Source organism: Crocuta crocuta, unplaced genomic scaffold (assembly GCF_008692635.1).
Source record: "Crocuta crocuta isolate KB4526 unplaced genomic scaffold, BGI_CrCroc_1.0 scaffold114, whole genome shotgun sequence".
Lineage (NCBI taxonomy): Eukaryota > Metazoa > Chordata > Mammalia > Carnivora > Hyaenidae > Crocuta > Crocuta crocuta.
In genome coordinates, this window is record NW_027530000.1 from 41986 (window position 1) to 48210 (window position 6225).

Here is a 6225-nt window from a genome sequence, read left to right on the forward strand (position 1 = left end):
GGCCTCCTTCAGGACCACGTCCCACGGCAGGAGGAGACGGTTCCTGAGGGACGAGCCTCCTGCCTGATGGGACTCCAGGTGGGTCCGCAGCTGAGCAAATGCTACCCTGCAGGCCTGGCCCTTTCTGACCTCAGGGGACATCCCAGCAGCCAGTGCCCGATTTCACCCAGGATCGTAGAGACCGACGAAATCTGAAAACCGGTGATGACCTCTGTTTCCCTCCTGTGTCCCTGTGAGGCCAGCTCCCCGGCGACGATCTCCAGGCGGGTCGCACCACACGCCGGCTCATCACACGAGGGGAGCTGACGGGAGCCAGACTGGTTCCCACCGTGAAGCAGGATGAGCCGGAGTCACCAGCCCCTGGGACACGCGGGGACCTTGCAGGGACTTCAGGCTGGACCAGGAGGCAAGGGCTGGAGGGACTCCACCACGGAAGTGACCAGCTCTGAGACCAGGCAGCCAGGGGTGACGTGGGCAGCCGGTGGGTGGCCACCACTCAACACGTACTTCCTGGGGCCCCGTGTGGACCCGGCTCCGTGGGAGGAGCAGGACACAGATGCTGGGCCCACACGCTCAGTGGACCCGTATTATGTCTGCAGTGCTGGTTTAGGCAGCAGTAACAAAAAATCTCCAGATCCCCAGTTTAAAATAATAGAAGCTTGGGACACCTGGGCAGCTCAGTTGGTTAAGTGTCTGACTTCGGCTCAGATCATGAACTCACAGTCCGTGAGTTCGAGCCCCGCACTGGGCTCTGTGCTGCCAGCTCAGAGCCCGGAGCTGCTTCGGGTTCTGTGTCTCCCTCTCTCTCTGTCCCTCCCCCACTTACTCTCTCTCTCTCAAACATGAGTAAATGTTAAAAATAATAATAAAATAACAGAGGCTTATTCCTCATGCTTCCTGTTCATTTTTTCTTGGGTGTGGATTTGTCCCCTCACCACCACTCCACCACCCAGGCTCAGGACGCACCTCCTATTTGGAACACTGCTGCTCACCGCGCAGGCATAAACAGACCATGTGGCGGATGACACACTGGCTCCTACGGCCTCTATTCCAAGGGACACCCGCATCCCCTCTAACATTCCACCACCGGGAATCCAGGACAAAGGCAGGGGCCTCCTGTGGACATGAAGCCAACAGTGCGCGGTCTGGACTCTGCTGCAGCCCTGAGGGGAGCCTGAGAAGTGGCGCTGACCCCAGAGAAGAAATGAGACAGTGACCCGGAGAGAGAGGTCGGGCCCAACAGCGCTACTGGGTCTGAAGCCCGCCCTGGAAAGGCCATTTGGGCCCTGGNCCTCATGCTTCCTGTTCATTTTTTCTTGGGTGTGGATTTGTCCCCTCACCACCACTCCACCACCCAGGCTCAGGACGCACCTCCTATTTGGAACACTGCTGCTCACCACGCAGGCATAAAAAGACCATGTGGCAGAGGACACACTGGCTCCTACGGCCTCTATTCCAAGGGACACCCGCATCCCCTCTAACATTCCACCACCGGGAATCCAGGACAAAGGCAGGGGCCTCCTGTGGACATGAAGCCAACAGTGCGCGGTCTGGACTCTGCTGCAGCCCTGAGGGGAGCCTGAGAAGTGGCGCTGACCCCAGAGAAGAAATGAGACAGTGACCCGGAGAGAGAGGTCGGGCCCAACAGCGCTACTGGGTCTGAAGCCCGCCCTGGAAAGGCCATTTGGGCCCTGGACTGTGGGGCAGCTTGAATCTGAAATCCTCTGTTTTGTGCAAAGCCAACCAGCACCTGTCACCTGCAAACAAATGAGTTCTAGCTGCACCCAACACTCTGCTTTGCCTGTTCCCCGACACAGGACACGCAGGTGAAGGGTCCTCTGATACAAGGTGACCTCCTCACAGGCAGGGGCCACGGACCGGCAAGAGGATTAGGGGCACAGCCCTGGATTCAGCAGACCTGGAGTCAAACCTGGCTTCTTCACTCGCTCACCTGCCAACCTCCACCTGACATTCTCCACCCAAAACAGACACGTAATAGAAGCAGACCTCACAGAGCTGCTATGGAGCTAAGGAGATCAAACAGGCAAATGCCCGGTGCCTGTTAGCGCTCAGGAAAGGTCAGCAGGGCTTGCCCTGGGTCTCTAACACCCATCCCAGGGTCTGGAGTGAGTGGTTTCTTAGAAAATGTGATAAGGGAGTGAGTGGGATCACCTATGAGGAGGGAGACCTCGGAGAACATGCAGGTGGATCTCCTGGAAAAGGCAGATCAGGAGCTGATGACCAAGAAACAGTGGGATTCGGACAGAAAGAGGATCGGGGCAGAGGCTTGTCCTGAGCAGGGATGAGGACAGGTGGGAAGGCTGGCTGGGGTCATGGGTGACAGCCCGCATCACAAAGCACAGGTGGAAGGTAACAGCCCGAAGCGCCATGACATCATTCAGTGGAAGGTGATGCCTATCAAATACCATGTACTGTGTTATCCTGTGTGTGCTGAAATAAAATGTTTTATGTATCTTTGCCAAAAAACAAAGGAGACCCATCCAAATACTACTGCTGAACATGAATTACTTGTCTTACTGCACAAAACAGTTTTAATTTCACAGTATCTGAATATTTACTTTGTAAGTATCTGAATTATGTGCATATACTTGTAAAAAGTTATTTTTATACTTTAGAGAAACAAGTCAAATCACAAGCAAAAATCATTCTTTCTCCAAGAGATCAGTGATATAAAGAAGACACTCATTAACTGAAAAGGAAGAAGGGGTAACCGTGACAATGGGTATGTTGACTGTGATAATGGCGATGAGACTGTTCTAGACCCATCACTCACTAGTGTGTGCCCTTGGAGAAATGAATGAGCACTCTATGCCTCAGTTTCCTCTTCTGCAAAAGGAGGATGAACAATCCCCACCTCTTAGAATGAGGATCAAGGGGGCTGGTCTTGTAGTTAAAGTCCACAGCACTGTTAATGCTGGTTCTTCCCATCTCCACATTGGCCGGGGGAGACCAGAGGGCCCTTTTCCCAGGGCTAGGGTCACCGAGAGGTCACTACTTCCCACACTCCCAAGGAGGCTGGCCTTGCTCCTGTGGCTGTCAGTGGGAAGCCCAGCCTGGCTTTACGCGCACTGCTCGGATTCCGTGTCCTAATCTTGCTACAGCAGGGAAACTGTGTAAGTTTACAGAGAGGATAGATTCTCGGTAAGATAAAGCAAGGACATGAGATGCAGAGCTCCCTCTGTTCCCTCAGTTAAGAAGTGTCAGCACAGCCACCTTGTGGGGTAGGACAAGCACTCTCTGCTTCGATCCCATTCATTCTAAGTCATAAGCTCTCAGCTGCGCTCACATCATGTACTCATGTCCAGAGCTGCGGGCTCCAGACCAGCTGGGGCAGCGGATGCACGTCACAGCGGAAGGACACCAGCGCCACGCGCTTTCCGTAGGCCAGGATGTGAGGACGCTGTGAGACCAGGAATTTCAGGTGATAGACACCTCCTCCTTCTCCCTGACCCTGTGCCTCAAGGTCCCCCAGCAGGGCCACTGCTGGACTAACAACAGGCTGTCCCAGGCCTCCCAAAAGAGGCTCAGGGCACTAGGATGTGTAGCCCGCGGGAGGGCCACCGCCTGCATCCTCAGGACTGGGCTGCAGGTGGTGGGGTCAGGACAGCACCAGTGCTGCGAGCCTCCGGGGAGAGACGCTAGGAGGAGCTTCGTGAGGAGGCGAACCAGAGGGAGGCGGGAGGAGGCGCCCTTGGGCAAGGCCTGGGGGTATGGGGGCAGCGCTCTGCAGACAGCCAGGGGACGACACCCTAGTGGCTGGGACGGGGCTGTCTGTGGAGATCAGGGGTGAGTCATGCAGTACAGAGATGGCAGAGAGCCAGGACCCGGGGCCAGGCTGCTGGGTGTGGGTCCGGGCTGTGCACCTCACGCTTGTGCCACACGAGGGGAGCCTCTTCACCTCTCTGTGCCCCAGGTTCTTCACTCAGATAGAGGATGACCAAGAAGCGCCACACTGAAAGCACCCAGAGCGGTGCCAGGGCCAGGACGAGCACCAGTCCGGTGCNACAGCCGGGGGACGACACCCTAGTGGCTGGGACGGGGCTGTCTGTGGAGATCAGGGGTGAGTCATGCAGTACAGAGATGGCAGAGAGCCAGGACCCGGGGCCAGGCTGCTGGGTGTGGGTCCGGGCTGTGCACCTCACGCTTGTGCCACACGAGGGGAGCCTCTTCACCTCTCTGTGCCCCAGGTTCTTCACTCAGATAGAGGATGACCAAGAAGCGCCACACTGAAAGCACCCAGAGCGGTGCCAGGGCCAGGACGAGCACCAGTCCGGTGCCGGCTGTGACGGTGCTGGCGACCACGATACTGATGACGACGTGGTGACTGTGATGTCGACAGGGATGGCAATGATAATGACAGTAACGATGAAAGCAAACTATCCAGGACAAGTATCACGTCCTTCCGGAGTCACCCTCCAGGACAAACTCTGAGACTCCCAGAGGCTCCCGGAAACCTCGACAGTGCTGCTCGCTTCCAGATGCAACAGGAGGAAAACACACGCTCAATAAATAAGACAAAGGCCTTTAGAAAAACAGCCATCCTCCTAAGAGCAGCAAGAAACGTAGTTCGATGATCAAAATTCAATTTCTTTTGGTCTAGACATAAATAATGAAATTTTACAGAATTATAATTTGAAGTGCAATATACTATACGATGGTTCTCTCAAACCTGATTTTCTTCCCTTGTAATTGATTTGTGGGAGGGACGTAACTGAGAATAAACAGTATTCACTATTATAAAACAAGCAGTATTTTTGATTACGGACGGAGCTACCGTCCCCAGCAGCTCTGTCAGAACTCCCGGCTGACGCACAAGTAACACAGCCTTATCCCAAACCTATGGCCACAACACTCCGCCCTGAGGACACATGTGCCCATTAGCATTTGATCCTCACCGACGTGTGGCCTGCGCAGCGGAGCCCAGCGGCCCTCCCAGAGGCAGCAGCTGGGACATCCCGCCGGCCGGGGCTGCGCCGCTCCTGCGCCGCCTCCTCCCGCACCGGCCCCCGCGGACCTGCGGGCGCTCGGCGTCCGCGGGAAGGTCGGAGGAGGGAGACGAGGGGCCGAAGGCCCGCAGGCTCGGTCCATTTCTGCAGTTCCCGGGGCACGACGAGCGGCGCCGCGTGGAGCCAGTCACCTGTGAGTGTGGCTGCGCGCGTGTCCACGGGGACGCTTCTGCGTCCACACCTGTTGGCGTGTGTGCCCGGTGTGCCCGCACAGGCCGGGTGTGACCTGGCCGCCCGGCGTCCCCGCCGCCCTCGGGGTCCAGCGGCAGGGGGGACACAGAGGACACACCGGGTCCCGCTCTCGGGGGGGGCGGGGGGTCCCGCCCGCGGCTCCCACGTCATCAGGGTCTTACCTGTACCCACAGCAGCGCGGACGGCGGGGTCGGGCACAGGGCAGGGAAGGTGCTCCCCGAGGTCAAGGCGACACGCGGCCTGGGACGCAGGGGGGCCGGGCGGGTCTGCGCCCGCGCGTTTCAACTCGCTCCGGGGGAGGCCGGCCCTGGGCGGCTGCTGGGAACGTCAGGACGCTCCGGGCCCCTCGGGGGCAGAGACTCGGGCTCGGCGGCGTGGAAGTCCCCTCGACTGACCCCACGCTGCCGCCGGGTCCCCGCCTGCCGGGGAACACCGTCCCCTCAGGCTACGCCGCCTCACAGGTCCCGACGCCGTCTTCCGCCCAGGAGCGCTTACTGAGCAGAGGCTCACGGGAGGCTCCTGATTGGCGGGCGCAGGTCACGTGAGGGCGGGTGGCTGCAAGGGAGGCCGGGAACGCGGCGTGGTTTCCACCCTGGGCGTGTCTACATGGGAAGGGAGTGTCGGGAGGCACGTGGGCTTCTCCTCGAGCCCGAGCTCGAGGACGGGACCTGTGAGCCACCCTCTGCACACACCACGTGTGGTCCCCTCCTCAACCCTAGCACACCAAGCCCTTCCCTGGCTGCGTTTCTGGAACTTTCTTCCCACAGCCCCATCCAGGCCTAGCTCCGTGCCGCCCCCTCAGAGAGGCTCCCGCAGGTGCTGTGGTGGCCCCTCCCCCCCCCCGCTGCGGGAAACCACACGAGGCCCTGAGCGCTGACCACGCTGCACACCGTGTCACCACGCCCTCCCTCTTCCAGCACGGGATCCGGACAGGACACTCCTCGCTCACGCAGACGCCAGGACCCCAGCAGAGCCCAACACGGATGCCCCGGGGCGTCTTCCAGAC

General features: G+C 58.8%; 1 long non-coding RNA gene across 3 annotated transcripts in view; it reads right to left on the reverse strand.

Annotated features, from left to right (window-relative positions):
- LOC144231169 (uncharacterized) overlaps positions 1 to 5696 on the reverse strand; it is a 28113-nt gene extending 22417 nt beyond the window's left edge. For all 3 annotated transcript variants that reach the window (XR_013334999.1, XR_013335000.1, XR_013334998.1), the window contains exon 1: positions 5381 to 5696. This is a non-coding gene — a long non-coding RNA (uncharacterized LOC144231169). The remainder of the gene's footprint in view (positions 1 to 5380) is intronic.
- Positions 5697 to 6225: the final 529 nt, after the last annotated feature.